Below are 13,230 nucleotides of genomic sequence, written 5' to 3'. Positions count from 1 at the left end.
CATCATGGGCTGAGACCGGGCCGGTAGGCCGGGAATCTCCTAGAGGTAGCTAACTGCCCGCTTACAGATAGAGCGTACGGCCGTAGTCTTGCATTCGCTCTGGCGGCGGAGTTCCCCCGCCGCCAGAGCGAATGCAAGCTGCACGCTCTATTGTAAGCGGGGAGTACCTCAGGAGATTCCCGGACACCGGCCGGTATCAGCATGTGGAGGCGTGGCGCCTGTGTGCTGTCACATTTCTTTTGTGTTCCTTCCCACTAGATAACGTATCCCCGTTCCGGCATGGTGCTGCCTTCCCGTACATCCATCTTCGCGTCGGATGAGAAGGATACCGGAGTGATGGGCGGCGCGGGGGCGGTTGCGGGCGCACGTCGCGTTCAGCGCTGGGTCTTGACGGGACGTGCGCGTGGGCCAGCTCCGCGGACCGCACATCGGATGGTATGCGACGTTAAGGATACGCACACATAGCCGTAGTCACTGTAATGGTAGCATGACCGGGCATCCAGTATTTTATCACCAGTAAATGGTGGGATGTCATGCGGTCTCAAGAGGAGCGACGCTCCGCTCTACACATAGTATAGACTGGCGGAGTGTCGGTGTTTGGGGATTTAACTCGTTGCTCCCTGCCTCATGTCTTGCATATGCAGTGAAGGCGGGGAGCGCTTCCCCATGTACATCCATTCCGCCAATGTAAAACCATTTGTCATGTGTAAGAATAAATGGTGAAATCAATCACGTGAGTGTCTTGACTGAAACACAAATACACACACACACACAAACATCACACACTGTCTATGCCTGTGTTTCCACATGCTTCTGTTTGCCACTCTCTCCCTGTCTCTTTCTGTCTCTCTTTCTCTGTCTATCTCTCGCTTTCTGTCTCATTTGAATCTTTGCATATCTCAGCCCTCGTCTGTCTGTCAATCTATCTAGTTGTCTGTCTGTATGTCTCTCTCTCTCTCTCTCTCTCTCTCTCTCTCTCTCTCTCTCTCTCTCTCTCTCTCTCTCTCTCCCACCCTGACTGCAAATCACTCCAAAAACTGTCAGCCTGCATGAGTGGAACTCAACAGACCAGCAGAACAAGCTGGTCCCGTGCCGGCGATCTTCTTAACCGGCGTCATGGTCATCGTCCCAGCGCCTGCACACATCTACCGGTGTCCTCCAGCCCCCACCTCACCTCCTAACGCCTTCGTGCCCCCACCCACCGACAATCAATCCTACCCAGTCGTCACCCTCCCCCCACCACCACCCTCCTCCCTGCCGCCCCCCACACATACCGCCGACCCCCACAGTCCTGCCTTCTGTCTGTCAGTCCGTATTCAGCCTCGGCGAGCAAACATGGCGCACTTTCACGAGTGTTCCTCAGCGCCGTCGCATTCCGGCTCTGCTGTATTTTTCATTCATGCGGCGCTGTTGCATCATTTCCTTGTGTTTCTAAGGAACTGTTCCCCTCAAACAGGCGTGCTCCGTGTCTATGTTCCATCGACTTAGTTGCTTGGAATGTCGTCATGCAGTATTGGTTATGTGGTTATGTCCACAAGTCATGAGAAGGGATGTGATGTTAGTATTATGTTAAATCTGAATGAATGACAATGACATGTATTCATCTGACAGGGAGTCAGGTGGCTGAGCGGTGAGGGAAGCGGGCTAGTAATCAGAAGGTTGCAAGTTCGACTCCCGGCCGTGCAAAATGACGTTGTGTCCTTGGGCAAGGCACTTCACCCTACTGGCCTCGGGAGAATGTCCCTGTACTTACTGTAAGTCGCTCTGGATAAGAGCGTCTGCTAAATGACTAAATGTAAATGTAAATCTGCGTGTTGAAAGAAACAGCTCTGTGTTTGTGCAACATATAGGTTGAGTTTAGAGATGAAAAAAAGATTGTTTTTAATTTCAATTAAAGACAATCTCATATTGAAAGCTGGCAATAAAACAGTTGACAACGAAACGGTCCGGTTGCACTCACGCTGTGAAGTCTCGAGTGAGCATCCTTCCCAACCTACAACTCTTCTCTGTCTTGAATCTTTATACAACTAGAACATTCCTTTGCACATATTGTATCGTATACGAACATAATGTCTGTGAGAACTGGCATTCCTATACCCAGATTGCTCCCCTCTCCCCGCCTATCTCTTTATCCCCCACACTGCAACCAACCCTTAGTTTAACCCCCACCCCCCACCCACCCTCTCTTCCCCAAGCAGCTGTGGGTCAAAATTAGCTGGAGAATGAGCTCAGTCCGTCATGTATTTTCCCACACCAGAGAGAGATAAGGTCCATGATACACTTGTTAAAAAGGACAGTGGCGTCTCATTGGTACATTGGCCCCTCCAGCCGAGCTGCTCTGGTCCCTGTACCTCAACCCTTTTGCTTACAACAGCGCCCCCCCTCATTCTCTCCTCCTCAACCCTACGCCCTTAAGCTGCAGAGATTGGCCCTAGCGCAGGGGCAGATGGGATGTTTTCCATGGCGACGCAAAGCCGAGCGTTCTGTTTTTACTTGCGTTTAATGAGTGGTTCTCTCATTACCCGCCATGAGGCAGAACCTGCTGGCTATGACACAGTGGCATATTAATAGGTGCCGAGAGTGGGCGGTGAGGAGCCCTCTGATCAGAAGAACAAGATCCCAAAAGCACACCAACTTGAAGTCATTTGAAGCGTATACAGTAAATGTGACTTTCTGCTGACTTGGAGATAATGGGTGGCCAAGTAGCGAAGCTGCGGAGCCACTTAAGTGTTTCTACCTTTTCTTATTATTATTACACATCTTCTTCCGCAATTGGAGTCTATGGCAGCCCCTAGAACCGTATGGTAAAAAATTGTGAAATTTGGCACACTCATTAAGGACAAGCCCCTCTTTATTTACACCAAGTTTCATGTCTCCCATTGGAGCACTCTAGCGCCACCAACTGGTCAAAGTTGAACCGTATGACCGATTTTTTTAAATGAGGTACCGTTGGATTCCCTGTAGGGATGTGCATCTCCATCACTGAGGACGATGCGATACACATCTTGATGCACTGCCAACGATCCGATACATTAAAGGTATATAAAAGCAAAGTAATGCGATACGATTCACCCCTATTGCGATGCAGTGCGATTCGACACAATGCGATTAAATGAGATGCGATGCAAAAGAATATGATGCTATGCAATTTAATATGGTACATAATGATTTATTTGTCAGACAGAAAATCATCAATTAACTAAACAAGTGAAAGGTTTACTTCACGTGTTAAGCAGTCTCTGACAAAAGATAAAATAACATCAGGCCTGGACCTTGCCTTAAACCAGTCTTTCTTTCCTGTTGTGTTCTCTGAATGTAAAAAAGGATAAACTATTACTGGCAGTCACAAGCTGCTGTAAACAGTCATAACACCACACACTAAATTGAACTCATACGTCCTACTTTAAGGTTTTTCTCAATGACTCAGCTATCTCTCGTCTTACTTTGTTGTACACAACAGGGATTTGTTTCTCTGAGAATAGCTTCCTATTCTTGCTAGGGGTACCGGTGGAGCTAGCCACTGACTGTAGCCATAGCTGAATCCGAGGGGGAGGCAGACGTCTCCACACAAATACCATGTAGCCTCTTCAGGTAACTACCTAAATTAGCCGTGCTCCCTGTGTACTTTAGAGCAGCACGACATATCTTGCCAATTGCATGGGTCTTGTCAAATTGCCCATCTTTCTTGTAAAATCCGAAGTGTTGCCAAACCTTGGATTTATTGCAATTTGTAGGAACGTGTAATTCGCCATGATAACACTCGCCCGAACACGCCTCCAACTCGCGGGAAACTTGGCCGGGAGACTTGACGAGAATTGGCCACTGACAGCAGTGGTGATGAGAGCGCGAGAGGAGGAATCTATCTAAATATAGAATTATTGGTCACAAATCATTGGTCACATTTCTAAATACTAAATGGTGTTCGCCTACACACGATTCTATATAAATACATCGGATTATACCGATGCAAAAATGTTAGAAACGATGCATCGCGATTCATCCCACATTGTATCCGGTGCAAACTTTTTTGATCCGGGCCATAGCATCGTGACCTTTTATGCCGGTGCATCGATGTGAACCGGTGAATCTTCCCATCCCTAATTCCCTGGGTCAAGACGAGTTCAACACACCCCATGACGTCAATTTCAGGTTATATCGAGTTTCTGCCATTTTGAATTTTAAGAAAACACGTTTTTTCGCTACTCCTCCTTCAATTGTTGTCCAATCTTCCCCACATTTTACACACATCATCGTCAGACCAACCCTCACTGAAGATTTTTGATTTTCAAAAACGTTTGTCCGGTACAGGTAATCAAAATCGGCAACAAAGCAACCAAACAGGAAGTTGGGTCATATCTCAACGACTCTTTGAGAAATCAACACCAAACTTGGTATGTTGACTTCTGAGGATGTCCAAACAATTTGGTGTCATGTGATAACTGGGCGTGTCCGCAGGAGGCAAAAATGTGTTTTGGCCAATAGCTGTTGATTTGTTTGCCTGTATTACATGATTCCTTTGTCTGATAATATCTTGGGACATCCCGTGTGTGACACATGACAACATTTGATAACAGCGGAATTGATGCGGCCGCCATTTTGAATTACTGAAAAAAGTTTTTTTCTGTACTCCTACTCTCTCTGCCAAATTATAAAATAATCTCTATTTATCTTCAGACCAGGCCTCACAAAAGCTATACATTTGATTTTCGAAACCGTTTTCCCGGTACAGCCAATCAAAATGTGCCATTAAGCCATCAAACAGGAATTTGGGTCGTATCTCAGCAAATCTTTGATGGATTCACACCAAACTTGCTGCATGCCCTCGGAACCCTGTTTTGAGGATGTTTAAATGTTTTCTGGTTCATTTGACTGCTTGGCCACCTCATTGCTGCTTGCAGCTATATTTTACAATGAGTTTAGTTCCTCAGATGGTGGTTGTGGACACACGTTGGGTCCTTGTTCAATGTTGAAGATTTGGAGGAGGATGGCGTGATTGATTTGTTGCACAGCTCTGGCTGTGAGAATGGGACATAGACTAAAAGGGATAGTTCACCTCTATCGATTGTTTAACAATTTGAACACATTAACTGTTCTGTTGCGGGGGGGGGGGGATAAGACTGATATGCGGTTCATTAATTGTAATAGCCGTAAATCACTTTAATCACGGCCACACCTTAACGTGCAGAGCAAAGAAATTGCTAGAAAATTGTTTTTCTGATATTACGAGCACCCATGCATTATAAATCTATCAACACTGAAACAAATACAATTGTGTATTGACAATGCAGGCAACGAAAATCTCAACAACATCAATTAAACGTATCGACAGTGTGGAAAATACAGACAACCTGCATTTACAGCAAATGTTATTGTAATTTGGATCAAAGAGGAAACATTTTCTAGATTAATTGTTCCTCATAAAGCTCCCTCCAGGTTATTTCTTGACATCATCTCTGCCCAGAGCCTTGTATCCATGTATGTCACCAGTGGGAAACTTTAATGACTTCCTGTTCGCATAGGAACCAAAACTCTAAAATTAGACCAAAGAGGAATTCCCAAAGGTCCCTTTGGTGATATTTGAGGATTTCAGTCAGATGCAGGGCTAATCATCACACAAGCGTTTTTCCAAACAACCTCATCTATGTTTTATCCTCTCCAATTAAAGATGCCAGCATCGGGTGCTAATGTACACGCCAGACACTACACACACATACCTTTGTCAATACTATCAGAAAAATCATCCTTTACAACTCAAGCATATTTGCATTCTCCAGCTGAAATAATGGGGAAAAGCGAGCCAAAAATCCTCTGCTTTTGGTGGTGTGTCCGTGTTCTTTGCAAAACACACACAATCCATCACCGTGGTTCGTTATAGGCAAGCCTATCATCACCTTGTTCCTGGTTTGGTTTTTATGTACATGTATATGGCCTCTGCCGATACAATTCCTGACAGGAACTTGCAGGCCGAGGTCAAATGGAGGGCTGAGCCAGTTGGGTGGATGTAGGGGTTGGGGAAATAATGAGGTGGGAGGAGAGGACAGGTGGAGGAGGTCAGGTAAATGACAAACGACAATTCTTCGTCCAGAACCACCCCCTACCCTGTGAGCCTTGCTTGTCTCTCGACAGCAGTATTTAACAGTGGTCTGTCTCCGTGTGTGTGTCGTGTGGGGTGGTGTGCATGTAGCATGTAAAGAGAGGACTGAGAGGCTTATGCATAATGCATGCCTCTGCTTAAATGATGACTGACATTTGGCTTCTCATCAGTTAGACCATTTCCCCAGAGATGATACGGTATGTCCCTGGAGATACTGGTATTCACACAAACACACAAGCGCACACACACACAAACACACACATACACACACAAGTCAAAATCTATTCCATGGAACAGGGTAAATAGCGAATGTTCTGTCACAGTCAAACGCCTCGACAAATTAGCCACGAGGCAGATCTCTCAATCTTTGACTGACAGGATGAAACATTGGTTTGCCCTCTCTTCCCTTAGTATATAGATTTGACCAGAGCCATGCTCAAGGCATTTGCCATTCAATCTCTGCAGCTCCTCTGAATGGGTTAAAGCGACACATGAGGTACCGTACAACCACACTTGATTAAGCCCAGCACTACTTTCTTTATTTTGCAAAACAAAACGTGTTTAAGTGACTCCTTCTAAACTAAACTCTGCATTATTACAGAAAAGGAAGGGGAGTCAGTGTGAAAGCAGAACCCCCCCCGACAGTCTAGATGCAAAACAACTATAGGGAGGGGAGGGGGGATGAGGGGGGATGACTTGAGCGTGTGCAAGGCAGGAGGCGGGAGTTTTACAACCTGCAACTGGCACCCAGCTCTGACTCTCCTCACTACGGTGGCCATGTAGGGGCATGCTCACACTCGGCACTTGAGAAAATGTGTTTGGCCTGGTCTGTGGTGAGGCACACACCAGTCAGTCACATGACAGACCTGTGTCAGCATCAGCCAGAGACACAATCATTGGCAATTTGACTGTACAAGAGAGGTGAGTCATAGTCACATGGATGTGGATCAATAGGAAGAGTCACTGGTGGGTGAGATGATCATTTATGACAAGGATGATGATCAAGCCGCAGACTTGAGAGAGGTCTGAGTCATTCATACTTGAATCAATAAAAAACATCCTATTTTCTGAACCAGGAGTGTGTGTTTATGCCGCCAGACATTCATCATTGTATTCATGCACATGACACAAATATAATCCGTGCAGCATGGGATGTGATGGTGGTGGTGGGGTAGCGAGAAGGCAGCTGTTCAGGCATGGCTTACTTCTCGAATCACACTTTTTATTTTTAAACGGCCTAAGGCAGGGCGAGAGGTGCGGAGTGAAAAGCGGGCATGAATCAGGACTGTCTCTGGACAGAAGTGGGCTCCAGTAATATAACGACAAAGTGCTGTATTGTGGAAGGTGAACGCCATTTTCCCCTATCATTCGAGCCTGTTCCGGTCCTCACATCCAGAGCAGGCACAGGTGAAAGAACCCCAGAATTATCCTGGCCTGCTCCACACTCAGTCAGCCTCTCTCTCTCTCTCTCTCTCTCTCTCTCTCTCTCTCTCTCTCTCTCTCTCTCTCTCTCTCTCTCTCTCTCTCTGGCCCTTCCTGGTCTGCTCCACACTTAGTCGTCCTCTCTCTCTCTCTCTCTCTCTCTCTCTCTCTCTCTCTCTCTCTCTCTCTCGCTCGCTCTCGCTCTCTCGCTCTCTCCCTCCCTCTCTCTCTCTCTCTCTCTGGCCCTTCCGTCAGCCCTATTAGTGTGCGCTCAGAAAACGACTACAACAGTCCATCCGACTGTATTAATCCTTTCCTAATCATCGCCGTGACCCAAAAAATGTTTATAAAGCATTTCCTTTGACAAGCCATCAGGTCCAGATGTAACCAATTAGAATGTGGAATGAGTTCTGAGGGAGCTGTGAAGGGTCTGTTGCGGTTTCAGCTCTTACCATGTTAACGGAACCTCACACCTGCCACTCTGTGTGTGTGTGTGTCTGTGTGTGTGTTAGTCTCTGTGTGTGCAGTGCTGGTTCAAAGCATGAGCAGGTGTGTTGGGAGATGGTCTGAGAGTAGCGGCTGGTGTCTCTCCTGTCAGGCTCTTTATCTTCAGCTGGCAGGGAGACACAAGGCAGGCCCTGCTGATTGGATTTCGGTCTGGAGACGGCATGGATACAGGTGAGAGTGGAAGACCGACAAGGGATGGAGACAGAGAAAGGGGAAGGGGAGAGCAGGGGGGGAGGGAGGAGAAGGGTGAGGGGGGGAGATGGAGAGAGAGGTGATGGGAGAAGGAGGTCGAGAGAGAGTCGAGGAAGGGAGAGGGAGGAGAGGGGAGAACAAGGGAGGGAGAGAGAGAGCGAGGGATGGATGGAGAGTACAGGAGGGAGGGGGGCAGAGAGCACATTAATGGGCACGCAATGGCAACCAATCCCAGACAAAGAACACATAAGCAGGAGGACAGGCACAGAAACCCAGACACGAGGCCTTACGCTACCAGACATAAGGGCTGACAGGCTGGTTGTCTCGTTCAATCTATGAGGTGTAGGGTTACATTAACCTCTAATATGATGTCAGGGGGAAGGACCCGTGAACATCCGCACACACACACACACACACACACACTCTCTAACATGCATGTACACACACACTCTCTTACATGCATGTACACACACACACAGACACACCACAATAGTAAAAGTGGGGAGGGGGCAACTATCGGCACTTTTACGTTAATCAGAGAGCACACAGCTATCTATGATTGTTGGTTTGAGTGGGTCGAAAGGGGTGGCCAACACTGCACCACACTGTTGGTGAATGCTCTGCTGACAGAGGGATATTTGATCATCCAAAACATGGTGACCGGAGCCTCCCTTAGCAGAGGTCGTACTGTGGCTTCCGTGAATTTGTTGCGTGTGTGTAACGCCCCAGGTGCAAAGGACACTCTGCACATTGCGCATTGCACGATGCACCAATCACGTTGCACTCTTCTTTATATCTTGTTTGATATTTAAAACAATACGTTGTATCGTGGTTGGAATTCTTATTATTTAGACAGTGTTGTACATTTTCTACATTTAATATTTTCTACGTTTTATATTGGAAGTCTTATATGTTTACCGTATGCACCTTCCTGCTATAGTCAATTCCTTGTTTGTGCAAACTTACCGATTAATTCTGATTCTGATGCCCAATGCCTAGTAGTCTGTCCTGGGGATTTCACAAGCATCAGAGCAATCAACACGTACCCAAGGTCACATTCAGTGTAACGTGGAAGTCTCTAATAATTTCTAATCTCTATATGCTCCCATCACATAAACAGACGTCCCTGTTCACCTATCCTTAGATGACTCTGGACAGATTCCAACACATTTCCTTCAGGCCGGTATCTCTCTCAAACACAAGGATGTCTTTGTCAAACAGACCTCCAATGTTTGGTTAAGATTGCACAAGAGTCCACAAGGTGTTAGACTTGAGGAATTAACATTTAGTCATTTAGCAGACGCTCTTATCCAGAGCGACTTACAGTAAGTACAGGGACATTCCCACCGAGGCAAGTAGGGTGAAGTGTCTTGCCCAAGGACACAACGTCATTTGCACGGCCGGGAATCGAACCAGCAACCTTTGGATTACTAGCCCAATTCCCTACCGCTCAGCCATCTGACTCCAATCCAGGAATGAGCGAAACCCCATTCAAGAAGTTCTTCCTGGGTCTTTTCTGTATTTCCATTCAAGGAGTCACTGCTTTAGTGTAGAGCAGGTAGCCTATTGAGGATCAGTAGAAAACTGTGGTCTACATTACAGCTGTTGTGATAGATTTTTCTTTGGGAGCATTGGTTGCATTGTTAGTGTAGCTCAGATGGGACGAACATTTGCGTTCACAAAAATAATCACATTAATGAGCTCTCAGTCGTCCAGGTGTTTCCACTGTGACGTTTAATGGGAATCGTGTGTGAAGAAAGTCGATGATCAAACAGACACCAGACACCAGAGCAGTCGCTGGCCAGCTGTGTAAATGTGTGTGTCGGTGTGTATGGAGGTGTGTGTGTGTGAGAGGGGGGGGAGACAGGGAGACCTCCATTATCTGCTGCAATTATTATGCACTATGTGTACTTATAAAAGCGGATAAAAGCGTCTGCAAAATAAATCAATTTAACTGAAGTTTGAAGGAACTGGATTCTGGGACTTATCTACTTCACTTAGCCCCCCAAAAGGTCGAATTGTATCAAATTGTATCCATTGACTCAAAGACAGCCAATCACATTAGGAATCGTGCAAGAACAGTTATTTAGTTACTGTTTAATTGCTCTTTAAAGAAGAGCTAATTTAGCTCCCAGCCTTTGACACACACAAACACACTTGTAATGTAATGTAGGTATCCACATGACACACATGCATGCAGACACAGACACACAAGCCAGTCACTCCGCTACATGTATTAAATTATTTTTTATCTCAACTTTCAAATTACACTTCCATGATGTTCAAGCCTAAAAATACTTAGGCTACCAAGTGGGTGCATTTGGAAAAGTTTCAAAATGATTGAGTTTTCAGCAGACCATTCATTCATGTAAGCAGCAGTCATATTCATTCTATGACCAGTCCAATCCACCGTGCATAGTCTACCCCACACTCAATTTGCATGTGCATAATTGTCGATGGGTTAAACATTCATGAACGTGTACCGTGTAGTCTCGAGAACGAGTGACATATAATTAAAGAAATAGCTTCGCGTGCCCAACCCGACACCTACACTTTGCCTGGTCTAAAGTGAGCTCAGCAGGCAGCGGTGTCGGTAAACGTCGCTGACAGAAGCCCAATAACGAGACATGTGCATTAGCCTACTGTATGCAACGAGAGGCAGTCTACAGAAATGTGTAGCCTACTCCAACACTGCCTGCTAGGTAAATTAAGGAGATTAAACGAACTCCACCTCCAACGTTTAGATGAATAATTGTAGCAAAATAAAACATGTAGCCTGATGCAATCCAAGCTACTACAAGACCGTTGTTTTGTAAATACAAAGCAATATTTTGGCGTCACTCAACAATATTGAGCAACACCTCTATAAAACACCATCATTTTCTTCGAACATTACGACAGATTTCAGGCCAAAATGCCATGTCTAAAAACATTTAGTCAGATTTCGTCAGTGGAGTCGTTTAATTAGGGTATTTGAATTTACAAAAGTGATGATCATGCGCATGTTTAATGATTTAGCACCCCAACCTGGTGAAATGTGGTTACTTTGTCAGTTAAAAGCATCATCTCAAAATGATTTGAGGTTGGTAACAAATTCATCTGATCTGTGCGCGGTACGTTGATCTTTAACCGAGTCAAAGCGCGTGTATGTGAGTGGAGACCGATTTAGCGCTCGTTGTTTTGGCTAGGTCAGATTTCACTGACAGACATGACACTCCTACTTTTTGGGACTGCAAAAAGTATTTACATTGCATTATCTTGGTCATGGCGACATTTAACCGAACTTCCAACATTGCACTTGTAAAGGCATCCTCGGTTCGAGCGCCTTGAGCCGACAGGTTTCGAGCGACTGGCACGAGCTATGCACAGATGCTGGAAACTCGTATTTTGCCAGAGGGAAAACATATTTTTAGCGATGACACAAACTGTTGACACAAAAGTACTTCTGTGGGATTGTAGGAGCAATATTGTTTCAAATGCATGTTGACTATCGTCAATCTCATTTGACAATTGGTTTCATATTTTGGAGGTTTGAATCTTCTTTGGCATTTATTTGTGTAAGCTTTAAAAGTAGCATAGATGTCTTGTTTGTGAAGGGTGACTGACAAATGATCTTCTGTTACCGTTCTCTTTACAAAGCTACCACAGACCACATGGAGTATCCCAACCACCACTCAATAAACTGTCCAAACAGCCACTCTGAACCAGTGACCTGAACCACTTTACCACATGTTCTGTATTCAATCTTCCCTCTCTTAACTAATCATGACCCCATTCACATGATTTCCCACTGCAAGGCACTGTCAACACAGCCTGATGAAGTCTATGCCAGCATGTCACATTTAATTTAAAATACTATTTAAAACCTCTAAGGTACTGGCCTCGCAGTATTCCTGAGACACAGGTTTTTAGCAACTGGTTTAATGAGGTCAATATTTGACACGCAAAGTTATGTACAATGGGATCACACAAATACCAGGCATTGTTCTCATGTATCAGAACAAGTTAAACCAGACCATGTTCAAACATCCATTCTTCTCAACAGGGACTTGTTAAACAATCCAATATATTATTATAGCCCAAACTTACTATGGAGGCTAAAACACCAAGCAATGTGTCTTAGTCAATTATGTAATCCATACCCTGAATGTACAGTACCAGTCAAAGGTTTGGACACATTTTCCCAATTGTGTCCAAACTTTTGACTGGTACTGTATTTTCCATTCCCACTCTCCAGAGACACCAAAGCAGGCCATCCAATAATCACAATAGATGTTTCACAATCTTTACGTAATTCGGTTGTCCATGAACAATGACAACAGATCTAATTACAAAGCAGAGAAACGACACAGGGTATCTCAAGACATGCCTGGATGACACCTACCTTGCTGGAAGGGTGTGCCAGGGTTTCCTGGGGATCATGTGGTTTGAGTATAGTCCGGAACTGAGCTGGGCATAGCTTCACCCATGGGTGGCACAACCATCTTGAGCAATGTAGAGCCGAGCTCGATCCATGCTGCAGACTTGCGCGCCGCTTCTCTGATGTACACACGCTCTGTCATTCACACAGATCCCTCGCGGAGTCAGCTCCTGTTGGAAGGGTGGCCCCCACACAGCCAGCCAATAGGACGTCCGCGGAGGGAACGGAGATGTGCTGCTGCCCAGAAGAGCCTAGTCCAGTTACAGTCTCTCTCTCTCTCTCTCTCTCTCTCTCTCTCTCTCTGTTTCTCTGTCTCTCTCTCTGTCTCGTTCCCTCTGCTCTCTGCTGCTGCTCTCTCAGCTTCACTCTGGTGCTCCTCTTTTAAGCTGCCTTCTACCTCTCTGTTGTAGCCCCTCCCTCCCCCTCTGTAGCGCCCTGCTTACCAGCGTGCTTCTTTTTCATGGCTCTCTCCCTCTCGCTCCGTTCACGCATCTTTCCACGGGGACAGGGAGGGGGAGTCTCTTTCCCAAGTCACACTCACCTCCAGAAATGTTTGAATCGAGACTAATTGGATGATTAATTGTAATTTCATCCA

At 45.8% G+C, this 13,230-nt stretch overlaps 1 protein-coding gene across 1 annotated transcript in view; it reads right to left on the bottom strand.

Annotated features, from left to right (window-relative positions):
* opn7b (opsin 7, group member b) overlaps positions 1-13,022 on the bottom strand; it is a 46,577-nt gene extending 33,555 nt beyond the window's left edge. Inside the window, exon 1 of the mRNA XM_062458410.1 lies at positions 12,600-13,022. The gene's annotated coding sequence lies outside the window, so the exon portion shown is untranslated. The remainder of the gene's footprint in view (positions 1-12,599) is intronic.
* Positions 13,023-13,230: the final 208 nt, after the last annotated feature.

This window comes from Osmerus eperlanus, chromosome 4 (genome assembly GCF_963692335.1).
Source record: "Osmerus eperlanus chromosome 4, fOsmEpe2.1, whole genome shotgun sequence".
Lineage (NCBI taxonomy): Eukaryota > Metazoa > Chordata > Actinopteri > Osmeriformes > Osmeridae > Osmerus > Osmerus eperlanus.
The sequence above is the reverse complement of the archived record's forward strand: the minus strand, read 5'-3'. Positions and strand labels throughout refer to the sequence as shown.